Genomic DNA, 11,486 nt, shown 5'->3' on the forward strand with positions numbered 1-11,486 from the left:
GTAGAAAAATTGTAACAATATACTGTAAAAAAAATCAAGTAATGTGAAATGGATGTGGAAGTGCATACCTGTAATACCAGGAAACAGAAGCCTAGGCAGGAAAGCAATCAAAGAGATATACAGTGAAACTTTACCTCCAAAAGAACCTCCCAAAAAACCAAAAAAAGTTATTATGTGAATGTGGTTTCTTTCAAAATATGAGATGTTTTTCAATGTAATATTTTCAGAAAACAGTTCAGCACATGTAACTAACTACAGAAGGGGAAATTACAGTGAAAGGGACTACTGTATAGTTCTTTTGTGAAGAGAAAAATGTATCTTATTTAAAGGTTTTTTTCTGAGAAGAAAAACCATGCACAGTTCTTTTGCCTTTTTCTGAAACTCTAAGACATTTCTCCCCTCCCAACTAACCATCTTCCCACCTGGGTGCTGGAAAGGACAAGCACTCCCAAATTAGCTTAGCTGTGCCATCATGTCTTTCCATGGCAACAATGCTTGATAAGAAATGCACTAATTACCTTGCTAAGGTAATTGTAATCTCTCTGTACGGTATTTTCACAATGGAAAAGAAAAAACAGAAGTACAAACATGATTTGTTCCTGAACAATCAAGCTTCCTGTAGCCTGTTTCATTCTTCCTATTTTGCTGCCAGATGCCCAGAAGACATCTGTTTGAATACATATTCTGTATTGTCAGGTGTGTGAGATAAATGATTTCCTTAGAAGAAAATGTGAATTTGAAGATTGAAATTGAGAAGGGAAACCAAACTCTTCCATCTTTTTTACTAAGGACCAGAAAACAAAGATAATGTGCTTACATGCTGAGAGTAAGCACCTTTTGCCACCTGTCTTAATGAATTTAATTTTGATGCTGTTGTGAAATGTGTCTGACATGTGTCCTAAACCCTAATTCCTTATTTTCAGAGAGCACCACCTCTTCAGAAATTCTGATTTGTGCTGTGAATATTTACTTCCTGTAACATTTTGATTTTGTGAAAGCTTGGTTAGTTTGATATTGTTCTCTCAGTTAAATTATAAGCAAGTAAAAATGAATTGAACTTGATTAAATGAAGTTCTTTCTGCCCATTTACTCTGGTACAGATTTCTCTGATTTAGGAAATCTACATTTTAAGTCATTCTGGATGCCTAACTAGGTCTGTGTATGTGGATGAGTCAATAAGAATTGCAAGCCTTTGCCACATTGATTTTGGAGCAAATACTTTTAGCTGGTAACTGGGCAATGATTCAAAAGACAGCTGAGGCTGAAGCCATGAGCCCTCCTGCCTGTGTTCAGCTCCCAATCTGTTCTAAAACCCCCCTCACTTCCCATTCAGTGGTTTCTTTTTCTATCCAAAGGTTTCTGGAGATTCATCTTATGCTGGCCTCCTAGTATGCCAACATGAGGGAAGTCAAAGCAAGCAAGGCAGATGTGGCAGAGGGATTTTTTTGGTGGGTTGTGGGGCCTGAACTCTGGGCCTGGGCACTGTTCCTCAGCTCTTCAGCTCAAGTCTAAAACCGCTGATCTAAACAACAGCATATATCAACTAGATTTAACAGACACCTATTGAATATTTCACCCAGCAGCATCAGAATACATGTTTTTCTCTGCAGAACAAAGAACATTTTCCAAAATAGACCACATTTTAGGTCACAAAGCAATGTTGTCCAAATTCAGAAACATTGAAGTTATACCTTACATTCGCTCACATCACAAGGGAATAAAATTAGACCTCAACAACAAAAACAACCAAAGAAAGTCCTGTAACATATGGAGGCTGAACAACACACTGTTGAATCACCAGTGAGTCAGGGAAGAGATTAGAAAGGAAATTCAAATGTTCACGATATTCAACAAAAATGAGCACACAAACTACCAGCTCTTCTAGAACAGAGCAAAGGCAGTAGGCAGAGGCGAGTTTATAGCTTTGAGTACCTACATCAACTAATTGGAGAGATCTAAAACCAACAATTTAATGAGACATCTGAACCTCCAGGAAAAAGAGCAGCAAGATAAACCCTAATCCAGGACATGGAATGAAATAATTAAAATTAAATCAGAATTAAGTGAATTAGGATCCAAGAAAAACATAGAGAGCATCAACAAAACAAAGAGTTAGTTCTTAGAAAAAATTAACAAAATTGACAGACCCTTAGCAAATCTTATCAGAAAAAGAAGAAAACTCACCCAAATAAATAAACTCAGAGATGAGAATGGAAACATCACCAGAGCAATAACCAAGATTAAGAAAAGTAAAAGGGAATACTTATCAAAACTATGCTAATAAGTTTGAGAACTTGCCAGAAATGGACCTTTTCATAGCAAATATCGACATGCCGAAACTAAAAACAAGATGAGTTAAAACATTTTAACAGGACCATATCAAACATTGAGATAGAAACAGCAATAAGAGAAGTCCCAACTAAGAAAAGCCCAGTACCAGAAAGATTTACAGCAGAATTCTACAAGGCTTTCCAAGCAGAGCTCACACCAATAGCCCTTCAATGAAATTGAAAGAGAAAGTGCACTACCGAACTCACTGTAGGAAGACATCCTAACACTCATCCCAAAACCAGGCAGGGACTCATCAAAGAAAGAGAGCTATAGACCCATTTTTTTTATCAACATTGATTAAAAATTCTGAACAAAATATTGGCAATCAACTTCAACAATTCATCCAAAAAATCATACACCACGATCGAACAGGATTTATTTCAGGGATGCAATGCTGGGTCAGTATATGCAAATCAATTAATATAATTCATCACATCAACAAGAGCAAGGAATAAGAACACACATGGTTATCTCAAGAGATGCAGAAAAGGCATTTGACAACATTCAACACCCATTGATAATGAAAACTCTGGAAAAATTAGGAATCCAGGGAACATTCCTCAATAGAATAAAGGCTGTATATGACAAACCTACAGCCAGCACTGTACTTAATGGTGAAAAACTAAAGCCATTTCCTCTTAAATCAGGAATGAGACAAGGACGTCCATTTTTGCCACTTCTCTTCAATCTAGTATTAGAATGCCTAGATACAGCAATAAGACAAGATTCAAATATAAAATGGATCCAATAGGGAAAGATGATGAAAAACTCTCCCTCTTTGCAGATGGCATGATATGGTATTTAAAGAATCCGTCTGACTCCACTCTCAAATTATTCAAGCTTATTCAAAACTTGGGCAAAGTAGCAGGGCATAAATTTAACCCTCAAAATCACTGGCTTTTCTGTATGCCAACAATAATAAAAGTGTGGCTGAAATCAGGAAAGGAACTCCATTCATAATAGCTCCACAAAAAAAAAAAAGTATGTAGGAATTAACTTAACCAAAGAAGTGAAGGACCTCTATGATGAAAACTTTAAAAATATGAAAAGGGAAATCTAAACAGAACTTAGAAAATGGCAAAAAAACTCCCATGCTCCTGGATTGGAAGGATCAACAACATGAAAATGGTAATACTTCCCAAGGCTATCTACAAATTCACTGCAATACCTAACAATGTCCCAAATTCATTCTTCAAGGAAAAGAAGAGACAATCCAAAAATTCATAGGGAACAATAAAAGACACTGAATAGCATAAAAGATCATTAAGAGAAAGAAAAGTGGAGGAATATCAATACAAAATTTCAAACTCTGCTAGTAATCAAAACAACTTGGTAATGGCACAAGAACAGACCTCAGGACCAATGGAATAGAATTGAAACTACAGATATATAGCCATCTAATCTTCTATGAGGAAGCTAAATAATTAGAATGGAAGAAAGACAGCCTCTTCAGTAAATGGTGCTGGCAAAATTGGTTAATCAATTGTAGAAAAACTAAAGCTAGGTCCTTATATATCACACTGCACCAGAAACCACTCCAAATTGATCAAAGACCTCGGAGTCAAAGCAAACACTCAGAAAACATTACAGGATGGAATAGGAGAAAACCTAGAACCCCTTGGCACAGGCTGAAATTTTCTTAATAGAGACCCAGAAACACAACAAATCAAAGAAAGGTTGGACAAATGGGATTGCATGAAATTGCAGAGCTTCTGCAAGGCAAAGAACATAGCTAGCAAGATCGATAGAAAGCCCATGGATTGGGAGAAGATCTTAACTAGCCTTACAAGGGACATGGGTCTCATATCTAAAATATACCTGGAACTCAAAAAATCAAATACCCCAACAACAAATCCTTAGAGAAACAACTGACCAATAAATAAGTGTGCTAAAACTTAAAGGGAAACTTCTCTGAAGAGGAAAGAAGGATGGCCAATAGACATATGAAGAAATGTTCAACCTCTCTAGCTATAAAAGAAATTGAAGTCAACCCAACATTGAGGTACAACCTCAGCCCAGTTAGAATGGCTATAATCAAGAACTCTAATAACAACAGATACTGGAAGACATGGGGACAAAAGGAAATCTTACTGCATTGTTGGTGGGCGTGTAAACTTGTTCAACCACTTTGGAAAGTAGTATGGAGTGTCCTCAAAAGACTCCACATAGAGCTCCCCTATTTCCCAGCAATCCCACTTTTGGGCATTTACCCAAATGATCACAAACAAGACCATACTAAAGCTACCAGCACAACTATGTTTATTGCAACATTATTTACCATAGGTAAGATATGGAACCAACCCAGATGCCCCTCATTGGATGAATGGATATAAAAAATGTGGTAGATACACACAATGGAATTCTATGCCTCTATCAGAAAGAATGATATTGCCCCATTTGTTAGGAAGTAGAAAGACTTGGAAAAAATTAAGTGAATTAAGCCAGGTCCAAAAATATAGGTCCCATGGTTTCCTTTATTTGCAATAACTAGTATAATTTTGAGACAAACAGAAAAGGTAACTTAAGTTCATGTTAGGTGAAATGAACCCCAAGATAAGTATTGAAATGTTTTTTTTCTTTCTTGCAATTGTTTCTAACATATTTATAAGATTATTTCTTTGTTGCTTTATATGTCCCTCCCCCATGGTGTAACCCCTGCTTCCATTTTATTTGATGTTGGTATAATTTGTGGAGGGAATGGGCAAAAACCAATCTTTAAATAGGGATACATTGGACAATGAGCTATATAAATCATTATGTCCAATAAGGAACTTAACTTTTGCCAGGGGCAGGGTGTTGCAGGGATGGAGAGGGGAGATGGGAAGGGATGAGAAGCGGAAACAGGAGGAGGCAACAATGCTTGATAAGAAATGTACTCATTACCTTACCCATGTAATTGTAGCCCCTCTGTATGGTATTTTGCAAAAAAAAATTAAAAAAGTTTGTCAGAATAATTTCAAAAAGTTTTTGACAGAATAATCATTAGTGTATCACCTAGAATCTGGATATGGTTAATAACTCTAGAGGATTTTCTCATACTCTCAGAATTTTCGTAAACATATATAATAAGTCAAATGAGGAGGTTTATACCTATAATCCTAGCTACTCTGAAAATGGAATTGTGGATAGTTGCAGTTCCGTTCAAGGTCAAGCTGGAAAACATACAAGAGACCTCCATCTCAATCAATAAAAGCTGGGTATACCAATGTGTGGCTGTCATCCTACCTATTTTGAACATAAAACTAGGAAGTTAACTATCCATGTAGCCTAGGAATAAACAAATACAAGATTCTTTCTCAAAAACAATCAAAGCAAAAATTGCTGGATGTGGCATGGTTCAAGTGGTCAGATGCCTGCCTGGCAAATGCAAGGCTCTGAATTTGAATCCAAGTACTTACCTCAAAAATTAAAAGTAAACCATATGAATTCATTCTCTAAATCACTTCTCAGTGCAATTATCTTATGTTTTCTTCAAATAATCTGGTAGCAAAGGCAGAGAATTGATTAAACCAGATCAATATAATAGGTGAAATGAACCCCAAGATAAGTATTTAAATGTTGTTTTTCTTTCTTGCAATTGTTTCTAACATATTTATAAGATTATTTCTTTGTACTGGGAATGCCTAGCTTCTCCATGTCTCACAGGCTGGTGTGCTCATGTGGACTCATTCACCTATTAGGCCTGCTAGACCCCGAGTTCAGATCCCAGACCCGCCAAATGATTCATCTTGATGTCAGAAGCAAATCGTTGCCCCTGTTTTCCTTTCCTGTGCAACTCCTGGGTCTCAGCTAGGATGGAGAATGCATGGGCCACCCTGTGGTCATGGAAATAAGTTGTTATACATGTCAGCCGAGTTACCTGTCATCATATACTCAAGAAAATACACAATATATCCATGAATAGCATACAAAATAAAGACAATAACTTCACTTAATATATGATGCAGTACACACACTGATGTGAATTTACATCCCATGTTTCAATGATGCATTGAGGACTATTTTGGCCTCCCTGGGGCTCGATCTCAGTTCCTGGGAACAGCCCAGCTGCTTCCTGGCTCACAGTCTGGTGTGATCACGTGGACCCATTGGGCAGTTGGGCTTCCTAGGCCTTGAGTTCGAATCCCAGCACTGCCAAAAATTCACCCTGATATAAGAAGCCAGTCGTTGCACCTGTTTTCATCTGCTGTGCAAATTCTGGGTCTCAGCTAGGATAGAGAAGCTATAGGCAACTCTATACTTACGGGAATAGGTTGTCATCCAGTTCACCACAGTTATAGCTGTCAACCTATACTCAAGAAAATACACAATACATCAATAAATAAGACACAAAATAAAGAGAGTATGACTACACCAAATGCAAGATGTTGCCCACCCATGTTTGGAAATATAGATCCTTTGTTTAATTATGAATTTATGACAATATTGGCCCCCACCAGGACTCCATCTCAGGTACCAGAAACGGCCTACCTCCTTAGTGGCTCATAGGCTGGTGTGCTCACCATGACCCATTCACCAATTGGGCCTGCTAGGCCTTGAGTTCAAATTCCAGCACTGCCAAAAGATTCATTCTTATGTGAAAAGCCTAGGGTTGGACATGTTTTCCTGTTCCGTGAATGTCCTGGGTCTCATTGAGGATGGAAAATGCTATATAAGCAACTCTATAGCCATGGGAATAGGTTGTCATCCATATCAGCACAGTTATATCTGTCACCATACTCAATAAAATACACAATGCATGCATGAATAAGACAAATAATAAAAAGAATAACTACACTGAATGCAAAATGCATATCACACCTGTAGGTAAAGAGAGGTCCTATGTTTATAAAAGGTGGGCTTGCTATTTTGTCGAGTGCTAGGGTTTCAAATCAGTCCCTGGACCAGGCCTGACATTCTAGTCTTCAAGGATGGTGAGCTTCCCCTTCTCCCTCAGTGCAAAGAGCTATCCAAAACTGAATTCAAATCCTAGCACTAACAAAAGATTCATTCTGATGTCAGAAGCCAGTTGTTGCACACATTTTCCTCTCCTGTGAAAGTCCTGAGTATCAACTAGGAAGGGGAATTCATCGGCAACCCTATAACCATGGGAACAGGTTGTCATCAATGTCATCCTGTCACCATACTTAGTAAAATACACAATACCTCCATGAAGTAGATACAAAATAAGGAGAAGTTCATGGAACACAAGATGCTGTACACACATGTATGTCAATATAGATCGTATGTTTAAATTATGAACTTATGACTATAGTGGACCACCCTAGCGATGAATGTCAGATCCTGGGAATGGCCTAGTTCACAGGATATTGTGATCACCTTGACTTGTTGGCCAATTGGTCCTACTAAGCCCTGAGTTAAGATCCCAGCACTACCAACAAACATATTTTCCTTTTCTCTGAATATCCTGAGTGACCCTGAGAATCCTGGTATGATGGAGAACATTTCTATAAATCTAGACGCTCTGTGATAAGATGTCATCAATGTAATAAATGAAAGGGGTTATATCACAGTACAATCAATGATAAATAAATGAATAAAACAAAAAATACAAGAACAACCACACCAAACATGTATGGACTGAACATCTATAGGTAAGTATAAATCCTATCTTTACAATGTATCTAAATAGTATGTTTCCAGGGCTGGGGCTTGAATTCAGGACTAGTGAACAGGCATGAGTTTCTTATCTTCAAGTAAGGTGATCTTCCCCTTCATCCACATTGCTCCAGATTTACCCAGATACTGAGTTCAAATCCAAAGCCTGGAAGAATAAACAGCGTGAATTGCAAGCCAGGGAGCTAAATGTTTATATTTTCTTTTTCTCAATAAGGCGCTTGAACTCAGGTCGTGGCAACTCTGCCTCAGCTTTGATCACCCTACCCCGGGGTGCAGACACTAGATCTACAGCTCCTCCTGGGATCCTAGACCCCCAGGCCTTGCAGGGAAAGCAATGCACAGAAAAAATATGGCCTTTTTCTGTTTTCTTCCTTTGCATGGTGACCCTCATGGGTCTGAATGACACTGTTGCAAAGGGTTATTCACCTTTCATTGCTACGTGGCAACATAGGCCCTGATTTCGAATCCCTATCCTGACACCAACCAATGGCAGGAGATACTAAGAAAATGGTTCCCATCCATAGGATTAACAATGGAATGTTGTCAAAGTCAGGGTTGAATGAATTGATGATAAATGATGCTCCTATAAAAGTAGACAGCTTCATTTCAGGAGGCTGATTGATTTTATTTAATATTTATTAAATATTGAAAGAATATTATTACTTAAAGGAACACAGTAATATTAGAACACTGATTTCATTAATAATTTATGGATGAATACAATTAATTAATTACATTACATTAATTACATGGATGGAATATTAATACCCAGGAATTGGTAAGAATGTAGTCTATATAACTGAATAATGTATAGGCATCTCTGACACTCCATAAAGATATATATTTATTAGCATACTTCCATCTCCATGTCAATCTTTTCTTATTTTGGTAACCCTTGGTGATTGATCTGAGGTACTGGGAACAGCCTGTCAGCTCAATTTGCCCCAGGATGGCATGCTAACACTCACCCATTCATGAATTGGGCCTTGTAGGCTTGTATGCCTTGAGTTGAGACACCAGCACTCCCAAAAATTGAAACGTGGAGTAAGAAGATGACGGTAACACATGTGTTCCTTTTCTGTGAAAGTCCTGGGTGTCAGGTATGAAGTGGAATACATAAGCAGACATACATCCTGTGTAATCAATGTAATCAATATTTTATGTTCCATAATAGTCAATAAAATAACAGGTCAATACATGAATAAAACAAAAAAAAATAAAATAACTACACTGAATGCAATACGGAGTCAACATATATATCTATATCTATATAAATATAAATCATATATGTAAATTGTACATGAATAGGATGTTTTCTAATGGTGGGGATCTAATTCAGACCCAAGGAGCAGACCTGAATTTCTTGACTTCAGGGAGGCCAGCTTCCCATTCCCACACAGTGCAACAGAGTTAACAAGACCATGAGTTCCAATCCCAGTCCCTGCAGAAAAATGGCACCTTTGCAGTATCTGAGGCACAATTCTTAGATATTTCATTATGCCTCCATTTTATGAATGTGATTGTTTAACTGCTTAATAAAGAATTAACTAAAATCAATGTGTCCTATAATATAATTGTGTATAATTTTATCCTAGAATCATTCAAGAACTGCCCATTCAATCATAACATACATGACATTCCATTGGTATTCATATGGATAGGAATGAGTTCCTTAGGATCTCCAGCCATTTGGAGGTGGCAGGACCAGGATTCCAACTGTGAGCTCCAGCTCCCACCACTTCAAACTGGGGATAGGGTACTCACCGGTCTGTCCAAGAATATCAGCAAGACCAATGATTAGGCAGGCACCAGTGGCTCTCAGCAGTCCTCCTTGATACTTACAAGGCTGTGATGGGAGGATCATGGTCAAACTCATCCGAGGCAGGAATGTCCTTAAGTCGCCTGTCCAACTTCATTGTCAACAAAGCCAGAAACCCTGGGTTCCAGTGTGGAGGGCGAGCCTTGAGCAAAAGCAGTGCACAGACTGTGCCCAGATCCTGAGTTCAAGGTCCAGGTCTGGCAACAAACAGACAGACACAACAATCTGTGCAGCCATCCAGCTAAAGCAGATCACCCTCTTGTCTCCAACTGAATTGGACATTGGTCCCTGGGAAAAGGGCTGGGGGAGCTGCTGTCTTCGTGACTCCGCCCATGCTGTTTTCATCACAGGATTCTGGCCACACCCCCATTCTTTCATGGTTCTTTCTGACCAATGAGATAAAAGCATGGTGGCCACGCCCACGTTCCATTCTGCCCAGTAGCACCCGGATTCCCTCTATTAGTTTACAACACTACCAGCAGTTGAGGAAGGGAGAGGTGGCTGAGTGGTGAGGAAGAGACTCAAGCGACTTTGGAGTAGAGTAGGAAATTGAGATGCCTGCCCACACCCTGCCTTCCTCCCCCCTTCTCAAGGTGTGGGATTTCAAACCTCAGCCAATGGTGCACTGCCAGCCTGCCAAAAGCCCTGACCTGGTCCCTGGCCCTGGTTCTCTGCTCTTGGCCCATGTGTTTGCAATGCCGCTGCCATCGCTGCTTGCCCCACCTGGAGCAGCCTCCAGCAGCTTCTCCCAGCAGCACAGGTGAGTGGCTATCCCCAAATCACCACTACCCGGGGTCAGACACCCCTCTGGGGGCACCATGCCCACCTGCTTGTTTCCTCTCCCTGGCTCTGAGGAGCCACCTTTCTGTCTTGGGCAGTTCTGAAACAGAGCCTCAATATATGCTCTGGTTGGACTGGATCGAGGTTTTCCTATCTGGGACAGGTATGCTCCACCAGGCCTGGTCCTCTGTAGTTGGGATGGTAGACATGTAGTGCCATGCTCAGTTATCGATTTAGATGGATTATCCCAAACTTTTAGTCCACAACAGCCGATTCTTGACCAGAGGTGAAGCTCTGCATAGGGCGGCAACCATCAGACCTCATTCTCCTCATAGGATAGTTTTGAGGAAACAAGGGATTTATACAGACGGATCCCTGGAGCATGGCTTGGCACAGAGGGAGTGGCCTTCAGAGAAGGTTCTCAGCAATTCCTTGAGCAAATGATAGGAAGATACCCGGAAAGGGTTCAGGTGGGGCCAGTTATTAATTGTGCAACAGGTGGGGATTATGAAACAAAACATTTCTCTCTTTCATCATTACCCTATCCCCATGAGGAAGGGGATGCTTCACTGTGTTGAGTTTGGCATCTGGGAAGCCGAGGCACAGAGAAGCCAGGGGAACTACTTATGACTTCAACTTCACAGGAAGTTCGGCATGACTTCACTACCATGCTCCCTAGGACAATGGGTGCTATTCAATCCACTTCTTGTGGTAGGTAGTCCACTTCTTGTTACTTGTGTGGCTTGAAGCCTAGGCATGGGCGCTGTTCCTGAGCTCCTCAGAAAAAGGCTAGTGCTCTACCACTTGAGCCCACAGCACCACTTCTGGTTTTCTGGTGGTTCTTTGGAAATAAGAGTCTCATAGACGTTCCTGCCGGGGCTGGCTCTGAACCATGATCCTCATATCTCAGCCTCCTGTGTAGTTAGGATTAGAGTTC

This window comes from Dipodomys spectabilis, unplaced genomic scaffold (genome assembly GCF_019054845.1).
Source record: "Dipodomys spectabilis isolate Male_0828 unplaced genomic scaffold, ASM1905484v1 ptg000247l, whole genome shotgun sequence".
Lineage (NCBI taxonomy): Eukaryota > Metazoa > Chordata > Mammalia > Rodentia > Heteromyidae > Dipodomys > Dipodomys spectabilis.